Source organism: Felis catus, chromosome B1, assembly GCF_018350175.1.
Source record: "Felis catus isolate Fca126 chromosome B1, F.catus_Fca126_mat1.0, whole genome shotgun sequence".
Lineage (NCBI taxonomy): Eukaryota > Metazoa > Chordata > Mammalia > Carnivora > Felidae > Felis > Felis catus.
This window is the reverse complement of record NC_058371.1, coordinates 41,905,316-41,919,288: the sequence shown is the minus strand read 5'-3', so window position 1 is coordinate 41,919,288 and position 13,973 is coordinate 41,905,316. Positions and strand designations below refer to the sequence as shown.

General features: G+C 41.8%; 1 protein-coding gene across 9 annotated transcripts in view; it reads right to left on the bottom strand.

Moving 5' to 3' along the window:
- The window catches only part of ZMAT4 (zinc finger matrin-type 4), a 348,048-nt gene that overhangs the window by 142,938 nt on the left and 191,137 nt on the right, over positions 1 to 13,973 (bottom strand). The gene's annotated exons all lie outside the window — the stretch shown is intronic.

The following is a 13,973-nucleotide window of genomic DNA, read 5'->3' as shown; positions in this document are numbered from 1 at the left end:
TCTCTGCTCCTCTCATATTCAATGTCTGTGTCTCTCTGTCTCTCAAAAATAAATAAACGTTAATAAATAAATAGATAAATAAATAAATAAATAAATAAATAAATAAATAAATAAATAGTAAAGAAATATGATATTTGTTGTACTCAAGGGAAATCCATTAATTCATATGTATTAAATCTGATTATTCAACCAACCTGAACATTACACAAGACTTTTGACACTGACGTTTAAATAATACAGATATTACAAAGGATGAGAATACAGTCTGGGACACTTACTACCAATTATTTTAGGTAAGATGCTTACTTTACAAGTGCCTTTTCAATTTCATAGACTAGACAGTTTTAGGGTTCTTTTTTTTTAATGTTTATTTATTTTTGAGACAGAGAGAGACAGAGCATGAATGGGGGAGGGTCAGAGAGAGAGGGAGACACAGACTCTGAAACAGGCTCCAGGCTCTGAGTGGTCAGCACAGAGCCCGACGCGGGGCTTGAACTCACGGACTGCGAGATCGTGACCTGAGCCGAAGTCGGCCGCTTAACCGACTGAGCCACCCAGGCGCCCCAGTTTTAGGGTTCTTTAATAGTTGATTTAAGAGTAGTTGCCAGAAAATCTCTCACTCAGAGTTTTTTCTGAATAGTATTGCATTCTGTGTATGGATTCCAAGCCCTGACCACATCTTCTATTGACAGTTTTCAGCTTAAGCACAGGAAACTGACAATTTTATTGTTCTACTCTATTCCTTCATAAAAATGTGTTAAAGAACACTTTCTGGAACAAAGGTATAACCACATCATAAAAGCTGCTGAAATCATCAACTGTCTTATACCACTATTTGATCATCCAAAAAAGAAAAGTGAGTTTATGCTATTTAAAAGGATTTGTGAAAATCACCTAGGCAGTAGTCTCACTGTTAAAATCTTTAAATCCATCCAGTCTTTGATCTTTTGTTTCTCTGGTCATCAAATATAAAATCAAAAGACAGCAGCCTTGATCGAATCATTGCTCCAAGCTGCTTGTGATCCAGTGTACAAAAGTCATAGCCAAAAGAATTTAGCTAGCCTCACACTGCTTATGCATTTAAACCCTATCCGCTGTACTACAGTCAGCGGCCAGATTGGTATGTTTTCTCTTGACAGCTGACATCATGGAAGATCACTGCAAAACAAAAGAAAGCTCTTTGCCATCAACCTGGTATATCACCCTGGGCAAATGGCTTTACCTCTCTAGGCCTGTTTCCTCATCGGGAAAACGACATGGTTGGGAAATAACGATGGGTAAGCACCTTCCAGGTCTGCAATTATATGAATCTATTACTTGTTGCATTTGTAAGAATTAGAAAAGCCAAAGACATCATCAGAACAAATGCATCGATCTAGAGATGACATCTTAGAACATGCTAGCTTTTCCAATTTAAAAGAAAATGCACTGCTATGAAGATCCTCTGGTTTGACAAAGTATTGTTTGCATCTATTAAAACAAGTATCTAGACAGGCTATGTTGGCAAACCGAATAACCTGATTCAGATGATAGAACTGCTGCAGTATATAAAATCTTATATGCAAATCTGAGGTGCTGATTGAACCTGGAGTGCATATATTATTTAAAATTTGAATTTATGTAACTTACAAACAGATCCAGAACACCCTGATCTTTATTCATTCAACAGAGAACTCAAATAAGCAACTCCGTGTCTGGCATAGAAATTTATGGAAAAGTTCTGAAGCTCTGTCTCACTCATTTTCCATAGAAAGTAAGGAAGGAAAGGAGAGAACCAACAAGATTGCAGAAGAGGAATATATGATAAACACACTTACACACAAACAAGCAGAGTGGACGAGATCATTGCTTATCTGTTCTTTTCCCCACATTGCTCACTGTTCCTACAAATGAGAAATGCTTGATTTAAAGTTTATACACATATCTTTGTGGCTTTGCTGCTTCCAATCATCTTAGTGAGAGCCTTAGAGTGTGAACTCTGCTGTTCATTAGGGAAGCAAAAATCTGGAGATCATTTTATGAAGCATTATTTATCACTACCTGGAGATGAAGGTCCTGAAACATGGAATCAGAGGCCCTGAGTTCAAGCTTCCGTTACATTATTTCACTACATAACATCAGGCACGTCACTCTGCCTTCAGTCTTACTTCCCTCTTTGGTAAAATGGAGATAATTATACTTTAGACCTCATGGTTTTTATGAAGAGTAAGTAAAACAATGAATGTGATGTTTCTGATAGAATGTCTTTAACACTATCAGTTATGATCTTTTTATGTATTTTTTACAGAGAGAGTGTGAGGATGCAAGCAGAGGAGGGGGGCAGAGAGAGAGGGAGAAAAAGAATCCCAAGCAGGTCCCATGCTCAGCACAGAGCCCAACATGGGGCTCAATCCCATGACCATGAGACCGTGACGTGAGCTGAAATCAAGAGTCAGACATTTAACCAACTGAGCCACCCAGGCGCCCCTGTGATCATCTATTATTAGTTTAGATTCTGCCCTCTGAACTATAGTTTTACTACACACTAGGAACTTTAAAATATTATATCTTTTTATTCAGTTTTGCGTGATGAACAGACTTCTTGAAAAATTTTATATAAATGTAATGGACATAACTTTTGATATAGTCTTGTTATTCATAGTTAGTTATGTTCTTCATAAAGTCTCCAAGAACACTGAATTAGCAAAGACCAAACCATTGCTCCTTAGGATGAATTCAGGGTTAGGTTACTTGAGTATATGGTTACATTTTGACCCACTGATCAATATAGATCCTTGCTTTATGTGTGCTTCTGTTTAAAGATACCTTATTTAATATACATTCTTGATTCATTAACATGTAACTCAAAGTCAACAATATACAACTCATGCCTAAACTAAGCTAAGTTAAATGTATGTATTCTTGCCATAAGTCACATCCCAGCCTTCTTGCATTTATAAACACTAGACAGCACTCTAGCACTACCTTTGGGGGGCATTTTAAATAATAAAGTCACCAACAAAACCCACAAAAATGTGTAAAACCGGCACTAAATAGATTGCAAAAAAAGACATTTATTTGCAGTATGAAATTTGAAACAAAAGGCCAAGGATTGCCTTATTCATCCTCAGCTAAGAAAATGCCCATGAGGCAACTCAAATTTTTCACCATTTTACACATGTCTACAAACAAACATTAATGTGCCGTGAGTGTTGATTTTGTTGTTACAAATAAATCTTAGTGAGTAGGTGAATTCACAAATACAGAAGTTGCAAATAATGAATATCGACTGTGTGTATGTGTGTCCCTACCTACATATATTTACATACAATAATGTACTCATTCAACACTTACTGGTGTGGCAGGCGCTATATTAAGTATTACATATACCGTCTCCTTTATTATAATAATTCTGGTATCTAATTATTACCATCATCTTTCCAATATGAAATGGAGGGCTGGAGAAATAAAATAACTTGCAAAAGTTCACACAGGTATACCGATTGTAAAACTGAGTCTGACTTCAGAGCCTTTATTTATATGCTATTTAAAAGGATTTGTGACAATCACCTAGGCAGTAGTCTCATTGTTAAAATACATTACTCTGTATTTCACCTATTTTTACCAGGAGAAAAAAAAATTCTTTCAACGAAGCAAGTGGACACTCAAGACACTTCCTATAAAGTTAGAAAACCACTGCTTTTAATCATTATATTTAACTGAAATTTAAATAACCAAGGTAACTTACTTTGAAAACAAAGCTATAGAATGTAAATGCCTATCATTATTCTCATGTATGCTTCCAATTTCCACTCATCTAACAAATATTTATTAAATGCCTACTATGTGCCAGGAAGTGGTCTGCATGCACTCATCATCAGAGCCATTATGCTGTAATGCCTCTGGAACACACTTCAAAACTATTCTCTCAATCTTCTACTGTTAAGACATACACACATCACAAGAACTTCAAACTCTTAAGGGTCAAAAATGAAAGAAAGTTTACTGCTGAGTCTAATGCCATTTCCCGTCAAACCAATGATGTCTGAGAATTACATAAAAGAGAGTGCTCAATATCCATTTTTGCTAAGAATGATAGATGTATTCATAAAAGTTTATATGTGAAACAGTAACTTTAAGGGACAATGAATCAACCAGGATAGATTAGGATCTTCTGCAATAACAAACAACCCCAAAGTATCACAATAAAGGCATCTTTCTTGTTCTTGAAAAGTCTAATGTAGGTTGAATGGCCCTCCTCCGTCTTGTAGCCTGGTCTTAAATTAATGCACATTACATCTACACACGATTAACTCAAAGTCTGGGGAATGCAGGAAGCAAATGGATTTTGGATGACTAACGTGTCTACCACAAACGCAAATTAATTTTCTTGTTAATCCTAAATACGATACCTAACTATTGAGATTACGGATAATCTTAAAATTTCACTTTGATTAATGGTAGATGGTGGGGGAATACTTGTGGTTTAAAACTTTTTTTTTTCCTATGCTTCGGATTTCTACTACACAATTCATATTCTTTTGAAAACAAAATTTTAAGAACAGCTAAATGATGTCTTCTTTAGAATTTTGAGTAAGAACAAAGTCCCATTCTTGTTTCAATTATCTTGTTTGTATGGGTTTATCATGAGAAAAAGGGGAAAAACACTAGCTAGCAAGCATAATATTAGGGCCTGTGACCTGTGTCATGTACCATCACTTAAAAGAAGTTGGCTTGGGTAAGGTGTTAAATAGTGCCCCCCCTCACATTTCAAATTCATGTCCACACAGAATTTCAGAATGTGAACTTATTTGGAAACCAGGTCTTTGCAGATGTAATCGGTTATGCTGAGAGGAGGTCATAGTGAATGAGGGCGGGCCTTACTGGTGTCTTTAAAGTAAGAGGAAGGACACAGAGATATACAGAGAGGATGGGCATATGAGATTGGAGCCACAAAGTTAGAATGCCAAGGGAAGCCAGCAGCCACCAGAAGGTAGGAGGAGGCAAGGAAGGAGGTTTCCCTAGAGCCTTTAGACAGAGCACAGCCCTGCCCACATCTTGATCGTGGACTTTCAACATCCAAAACTATAACAGAATAATTTCTGTTATTTTAAGCCCCCCAATTTATGATAACTTGTTGCATAAGCCCTAGGAAACTAATATAGTTTGGATGATAGATTTCAAATAAGTACTAAAACTCAGGAATTACAACTATATTAGGATGTTGGCAAAATCTGGGTAATATTTATCTGTTTAGTTTTCACAAATATCTTAGAATTTTAGACCTATTGGAGACATTAGCTGTCACTCAAGTCTTATGGCTTCTCTGGAGACCTTTCTTGCTCTCAACAAGGGGAAGACCCTGGGTTTTCTTCATTCTCAGTTCTCGGAGTAGCTCCCCAATGTAGAGGTCTCAAACATTCCTCTGCCCTCAGTCACATCAATCCATTGATCCCTGTTCCAGTGCTTCCCCTGCTCCTCACAGGTGTACAGCCCAGGAAAATGCTGGCATTTTGTGTATAAACCCACACCAGCACCATTTTCTCTGTGCTGCCTCTTCCTTGAGATCATTCGCTGTCAGGATCAACAAACCTTTTGTGGAAAAGACCACATAGCAAATATTTTAGGCTTTGTGGACCATATGTATCCTGTCACAACTATTCAGCTCTGCCAGTGTAGCCCCCAAATGGTCTTGACTGAAGGTAAGTGAATGTGTATGGTAGTGTCCCAATAAAACTTTATCTATGGACACTGAAATATGAATTTTATATACTTTCCCTGTGTCACGAAATATTTGATTTTTTTAAAACCATTTACAAACAAACATTTTTGGCTGTCAGATCAGACAGTAGGCAGCAGGTCAGATTTGGTCCTCAGGCCAAAGTTTGCTAATCCCTGATTTAGATCAGTGGTTCCTGACTAGAGTCAGATTTGCCCACTAGGAAGCACTTGGCAATGTCTAGAGACATTTTTTTTTTATTGTTACAACTAGTGGGGCTCTTCTGGAATCTATTGGGTAGAGGTCAGGGATGCTGCTAAACAGAACAGCCCCTCCCCCAACTGAGAATGTCATACTGCTGAGTGAGAAACCCCGGTCTAGAAAAAGGATTCCTTTTAGGAATTGAGACCTTTCCCTAACAATCCCCACTGGTTAGATGGTTATTAAGGCCTTACTTAAGGTCTCTCCTCATAAATTCTTTTCAGACATCTCCAACCACAATTAGTTTGACCTCTCTTCAATATCCTATTGTATTTGTAGACATTCACACTGTGTCATATATTGTTTTCCAGTGCCTGTGTTCTCTCCTACTACATGGGGAGCCTCTGGAGCGCAAGGAGTGTCTTATTCACTTTCTTATTCTCAGGACACAAGATGTTTGTTAAGGGGAACTAAGCTAAGAAAATAATGAAATGAAACCTCCATATTATGGGGCATCTGAATGGCTCAGTTGGTTAAGCATCCAACTCTTGATTTCAGCTCAGGTGATGATCTCGCATTTCATGGGTTCAAACCCTGTGTCAGGCTCTGCACTGACAGTGTGGAGCCTGCTTGGAATTCTCTGTACCTCTCTCTCTGCCACTCCTTGCATGCTCTCTCTTCCTTTCTCTCAAAATAAATAAACTTAAAAAGAAACCCTCCATGCTATGAATTCCCTTATAGCAGATACCCAAAGAGGGAATTTCAACTTTGACAGAGAAATTACTTCTATCCCTTAGGGTGGACATTTTCTGTTTGAGAATTCCAGCTTTGTTGGGTGAGTCAATCACCAGCAGAAGGACCCATGCTCCACATAATATGAACTACCTTTGGCCAGAAAGCCTAGAAGGACTGGAGCTGTCTGAACCTCTACTCAATGAGAAGCTCCACTGTGAGCCAGCCAAGACTTCCCACAGCCACCTCTTGAAGCATCAGTGACAAACCTACAAGCATCTGTTGAGCTCATGCACTGCCTTACATGAGGCTAGGGCAATTGAGGCCACAGACAATGATGGATTTTGCAGAGTCACCCAGCCCTGAGTTTGTTCTTCCTGCTTGTCAGACCTGACATGTCTGATGCCCCTTGGATTCCCAACTCAACTTTCCTCCCCACCTCCTGATCTTCCCTCATCCTTACCTTGAGGTCTTCAGGGCTCACAGCTCATATCTGCCCCCACCCTCAGCCTCTGCACTGGCTGTGCTTCTTCCTAATACCACTGCTATCAGCTAGTCCACACCCTGGAGAGCCAGGACAGCACCTTTATTAGCTCCCTCCTAACACACATCCAAAGCCCCCAGCACACAATCCAAAGCCTCAGTGGCCAGGCTTTTGAGCATTCAGACTATTTCTCCCATCCTCCAATTTAACCTCTGTTCAAATATGGTCTCCTGCTTACTTCTATTAGCTCTACCCTTCCTCCTGTCTGTCCAATCACACTGGATTAATGTTTCATTTGGCAGATTTCTGTGGCTGTTTTGATTCCTCTCTTCCCCCAGGTTTCTGTGACCTCATACCCTAGCCCATACTTGTACGCTTGTACTTGTCCTCAAGCATGGACTGAACACCAGGTTACATTTTTCTGTCACTCTCTGTCATGGAGAAGAACATGGCAGGCAAGCTTGTGTACGGGAATGTGGCAGAATTCAGAATAACTGTGGAGATGTGGTTCCTCTGTGAAGAGTGCTTATAGACCAATGGGTGAAGAAAACTCACCCAAGGGACACGGCCTTGGACAATGGACAGTAAGATATTTTAAGTGCAAAATTATATGGCACAGAGTTCAGAGGAGAATAAATAAAAATAACTCCATTTCCTCAGTGGACAGAACTAAGATTGGTTGAGCTCTTTGTGATAAGCATTTTATATCTATTAATCAGCTTGTGTAATTATCACGGAAAACCCTTGACATAAGTAATAGCATTATACCCACTGTACAGATTGGGAAAAGGAGGCTGAGGCAAGTGAAGTCCTCTGCTAATAAAGGATGGGACCCAGATATGTCCAACTTCAAAGCCCATGCCATACTCGTATTGCCAGCAGCCATGATAGATTTCAGAGAAGGCATGAGACCTGAATTGAGCCTTGGAAGATGAATGTATTGAGATCTACAACAGGTAGAGGGAAAAGGGCATCTTGGATATAGGACAGTAGGAGGGAAGACACAGAAGGCTGATGATGCAGGAGACCTGTTTGGCCTGTGTGTAGAGAAGATAGAAGAAATGAGGTTGGAGGTATAGAAAAGTTAACTTGTACAGGCTCCTGCACGCTAGGAAAAGAAATTCACCTTGGGGCCCCTGGGTGGCTCAGTCAGTTAAATGTCTGACTTTGGCTCAGGTCATGATCTCTTGGTTCCTGAGTTCGAGCCCTGCATCAGGCTTTGTGCTGACCACTTAAAGCCTGGAGTCCGCTTTGGATTCTGTCTCCCTCTCTCTCCACCCCTCCTCAGCTCATGCTCTGTCTATCTTTCTCTCACAAATAATAAACACTAAAAAAAATTACTTAAAAAAAAGAAATTCACCTTGACATCATAGGAAATAGACCAGAAGTTTTGTACAGTATAGTATTAAATTGTGTTTCGGGAATAGACCCTGACACAAAGACAGACCTTTTGCCCCTCAGGCAATCCCCTGACAAGAGTTATGTGAGCGCTGTCTACATTGCACTTGAGGTTCCCCAAGGTGGATATGTGAGAGGTACATACGGAAGTGCCTTCTTTGGCCAAGGGCTTACTTCGGTCAGTGTCTATCCTGTGGCTGCAGTTAACAAACTACCATAATTTTAGTGGCTTACAACCACCTTATTACATTATCATTCTAGATGTCAGAAATCTTAATGCCATAGAGAATCTTAATTTCTCCTTGCTGTGTAACGCATATTCATAGGTTCTGGGGACTGGGACATGGACATCTTCAGAAACCACTGTTTGGTCTCCCACAGTCAGTGATCTTGCCCTGGGGGCTTGATCACTGGCAGATCTGCAGTTATCGAACATACCCTTGTAGGCCACCCAGGCAGCCACGTGGGAAAAAGTACAGCGAAGTGCACAGGACCCCAGAATGAAGCTATCAGGCAGTGCATGGCTCTGTCTGGTTACTTGTCCTCCTCATTCTGTTGGAAGTGCTCACTTTCACCCACAGACTCAGCTCCCTGTGAGGGGCTTCCAGGGCCAGATCCCAGCCTTACAGATGCAGAACTAAAACAGATGCAGCCTGACCTCTCAGGTTTGGCATCAGCCTCTGGCCCTTTATCATTCTGCGTTTCGCTTTGCTAACAGAGCTTCTTCCACATCTCTGAGATCTATGCCCTCTCAGGGCTCTCAGTGGGGTGTCTGGTTCCACCTTTTATCCTCCAGAGATCTTGAGTTCTCATCCTAAAAATGATTTACTATTGCATCTACTTGCCAGTTACCAGTTCCAGATCCAGGGTCCTGCCCCCAGCTTAGTGATGGGGTCTCTCTCCTCCCGATAGCTCCCCTTCCCGCCCAGCAGTCTCCTCAGCTCCATGGCCAGCCCTTCCCCCCATGCCCACCAGCGCTGCTTCACTCCAGTGGGCAGCTCCTGTGCCAGTCCCTGCTTCGGTTCATGGAACTCATCCCAGAAAGACTTGCCTCCAAGGAGACACACACAATGTCCCTGTGTGCTGTTCCCGAGGTAGTATTTGAACAACCCCACATTAACCAGGAAGTCAGTCTTTGGTAGAAGAAAGGAGTTGGGCTGCACCCCCATCAACTTATTTACCACATGTTCATCTTCTACTTTCCAAAGCTCCTTAAATCTATTGTTTGCTCTGCAAAAGGGCCTGTGAGGTAAACACATCCAGTGTTAGATTTAAATGACAGATGAGAAAACTGAGGTTGGAAAGGAGAACGAACCTAGCAGAGATCACATGGCACCTTAGGCCAAGCTGGGGCCTGGGCTCCTATCTCCCGACTCCCAGGCCAACATTCTTTCTGCCTATCGGCTCAGTGGGTCAAGCCTGCAGGTAGTATCAGGCTGAGAATCCGGTTGGAAGGATTTTAAATGTCATCTAGGCCAATGTCCTGGGCTGGACCCTCCTGAGGAAATGCCCTGTGGAGTATCAGCCAGCTTCTGCTTCAACACCCCTCCCCAACCCCTGTCACCCATCATGCCCCAGTCCTATGTCAGCTCCAGGACCTGTTACTCTGGGAGGGGCAGCTTACACAGAGTACCTGAGCAGGCATTGCCATCTCTGCCATCCTGACTCAGTTGGTTGGGTTTCCTTTTGGTTTCATTACAGAAATCTAGTATCTCTGAATCTTAATAATCTTTTTCTTATCTTGAGCTCAGATCTGACTTCTTAATGTTCTACCTACTCATTGGGTACATTTGTTGCATCCAAGCTCACACACACACTCCCTCACTCACACACACAGTCACATTCATGCACACACACACATACACAAACACATACTCTCACATATTCTCACAAATTCTCTCACACTCATGCACACATGCAAACACACACTCTCATATGCTCACAGTCTCACACTCACACATGCACAGACACTCTCACATAGTCTCACACACATTCACACACACACATATCTTCACACATTCCCTCACACACACATTCACATATTCTCACACTCATACATATACACTTTCTCATATTCTCACAAATGCTCTCTATACTCCCACATGCACACACATATACACACTCTCAATCACACACACATATTCTCACACACTCACACTCATGCACACATTCATATTCTCATACATAGTCACGTTTTCACACATTCTCTCTCTCTCTTTCTCTCTCTCTCTCTCTCTCTCTCTCTCTCTCTCACACACACACACACACACACACACACACACACACACACACCAGAAATCTCTTTTTTCCCATGATGACTTTCCAAAGATTTGCCCCTGAGCAATCTGTTTTCCATGGTAAACCACCCCTGTTTCCTTTATTCTCTCCCTAAAGAGAGGATTTTCATGACCTTCACTGTTCTGCCCTCTGACCTACACCTCCTCTAAATCCTTCTCACAGTGTGGCAAATGACCTGACTACAGCAGGTAGTCAGCCTCTGATTTGGCCAAGACCTCCATGCTGAGGTCCACTGACCCTATGAGAACAGGGTGGGCCTAGAATTCTCTTCAAGCTTTCATCTTGCAGCAGGACCTAGAAAAGCATGAACAGGAAAAGAGATTCTGAAACGCACTAAGCAACAAGAATGGGAACTGCTATTTGTCCCAGCAGGTCTGTCAAGCTTTTCAGAAATTCTAGTAAACATGCTCCCATCTGGAGAAGACAACTCAAACTGCAATAATTCTGCAGGATATCCAGTCGATGCTTGATCAAAGCACATCTTGCGTAGGCGGAAAGGTAATGATTCACAGATACCGATTGCTCACCCTCATCAGACGGAGTAGCTGGGGGAAGCAGTGACTTGTGCTTCAATTATCCCTACCCAGAAATCACTCTGGTTCAAGAGCCTGTTATTCTTGGAGGGGTAGCTTACACAGCATCCCCGAGCAGGGGACTCGCTTCTCTCTAGCACCTTAATTCAGTTGGTTGGGTTTTATGTGTTCTTTTTTTTTTCCTTTGGTTTTCATTACAGAAATAATTTCAAGCCAATCTGATGGAGTATGCAGAGAAGTTCTTAAAATTTTTTTTTTCAACGTTTATTTATTTTTGGGACAGAGAGAGACAGAGCATGAACGGGGGAGGGGCAGAGAGAGAGGGAGACACAGAATCGGAAACAGGCTCCAGGCTCTGAGCCATCAGCCCAGAGCCCGACGCAGGGCTCGAACTCACGGACTGCGAGATCGTGACCTGGCTGAAGTCGGACGCTTAACCGACTGCGCCACCCAGGCGCCCCTGCAGAGAAGTTCTTAGATGTGCATCGGGCAGCCATAGCTTCGAGGGTGATGTCCTTCAAGAATGGCCACTGGGCTTGGCCTCCGGCAGCAAGAAAAAAACGTCAGGCAATCCTGACTCTATTCACAAACTGGAGGGATTGAGCTTAGTAGCTCAGGAAGCCCATGACTGGGTATTCTTTTCTGGTGCCTCTAGTTCCTTATCCTTACTTGCAGTAACTGAATTTGTGTGTAAGACCAAGCCTCAACCTATATATCCTTGGTCTGGAAACCAGGTTCCTGATTTGTTCCTTATACTTGACTTCCAGCTCAGTACTCTTGTCTTAAATAATGGTGTCCTGTCACTCTCTCAACAGCCTTTACTTTCACCAGCCTGCAGCCAGGGCCCTGCTACCACCTGCCAGACTTTCCCGATGCTGGTACCCAGCTTGAGTCTCTGCAGGATCTCTGTATCCAGATTCTCTGTTGCTAGGTTCCACTCTCCTATTAAGCCCTCAAATCCTTATCCCGTGCCACACCTCCCAATGCCTACTCTCTGCTTATACTTGTACCTAATGACTCATCTGGCTCTAGAAGGATACACTGCTTCCTCTGCTCCCTGCCAGCAGCTGGGTTGACACTAACCCAAGCCTAGGGTTAGTGTCCCAGACCCTCTAATTCTGTTTGGTGTTGCCATCTTCCAAGACCCTTTCTGCTATAAGCAGCTTCCGAGAGAATGGGTGAGAGCCTGAGCTACAGAAGGGGATGTGCAGCCCGAGAACCATGAGCTAGTTGAGAGAGGGAGATGCAGGCATAAGGCAACTGAAATCTGTTTCCTCAGCCCCAAGCCACAAGTGGATCAAGCTACTTACCCCCCACCCTCCTTCCCTCCCCTTCTTCCCTAACTGGCATTGTGATTTTGCTCATACTGAGGATTGGGCCAGCTCTGTGGACACCAAGACAAAGTCATTGAGTAAAGGGCGCAGTTTAAGTGCTCCTGATTTTTCCTTGGGAATATACTGTTGGGAACTAACAAATTACCCCCAAGTTATATTTACCAGCTCGGAGGGTATTTGAATTCAGAAAAACAAACTGGTACTTGCTTATCTGGAGGATGTATTTAAATTCACAAAGAACCATTTGTGCCATGTGGTGTTTTTTTTCCTTACAGAAAGAATAACTCTCCCCTTTGCTAATTGACATGATAAACAAAGATCCAGCTTCTCCTCTCCCATCACTACCTCCAAAATTAAATTTAACAGCAATTCTCTGCTTAGGCAGAAAGAACAAATGGGCTAGTTACTCATTCGTGGAAAACAGGTAGAAATTTTCCAGTGACGGTTTCTTTGAGGTGTCTATTTTAAGAAATTTGTTGGGGAGTAGGTTACAAGGTGAATATCCAACCTTTTAGAGAGCAAGAATAAGGAGTTTCAACTGAGTGGCTGCTTATAAAATGCTAACACACGGAGTGTGCCCAGGAACAAGCTGAGCTCGGCTCCAGATTTCAGGTGTTTTGCAACCCCGTCCTGTATCTGAATGTCATAGCCACCTTCACAAAAACAATATCCTTCAGTTAAACTAAGTAGAAAAATATAGTGAAAAGATTCCTTGCTATTCTCTAGGTGAAAGAAGATATTTTTCTTAAGGAAAACACTGGCAAGAATAAAAGCCAAGTATTGTTTTAGGCTCTCTCCAATCTCCAAAATACCATTTAAAAAATAATTACTCCCACGATTTATGCATGATTCATTAGACAAAAAGATAAAATGCACTGCTAAATTTTAATTGCATTGGAAGAGTAGACATCATGAAATATATCCCTAGCTTCTTGGGATTATAACCCAGGCTAGTAACATCCTCGCCATAATTTAAACCTTGTCCAAATAGTCTAACTTGATTCAACATCAACAGTAGTTTAGTTTCATAATTTGATACACTTATGAAGAATTATTTTAGTTAAGCAATTACAGGGTCAAATGGTCTTTTATCAATAATTAAGCTTCTTCTTGTCGAAGTTAATAGGCTGGAATCATAGACAAAAGATATGTCACCTCGGTGGGGGGCTGGGGGGGTGGGGTGGGAATACCTTAGTTGTCTGCAAAGAAGCATTTTAAAGACCACAGTTTTCCTCCTCCACACCCTCACCAAGATAAGAGCAGGATGATATCCTGCATCATACTGACACAGACAG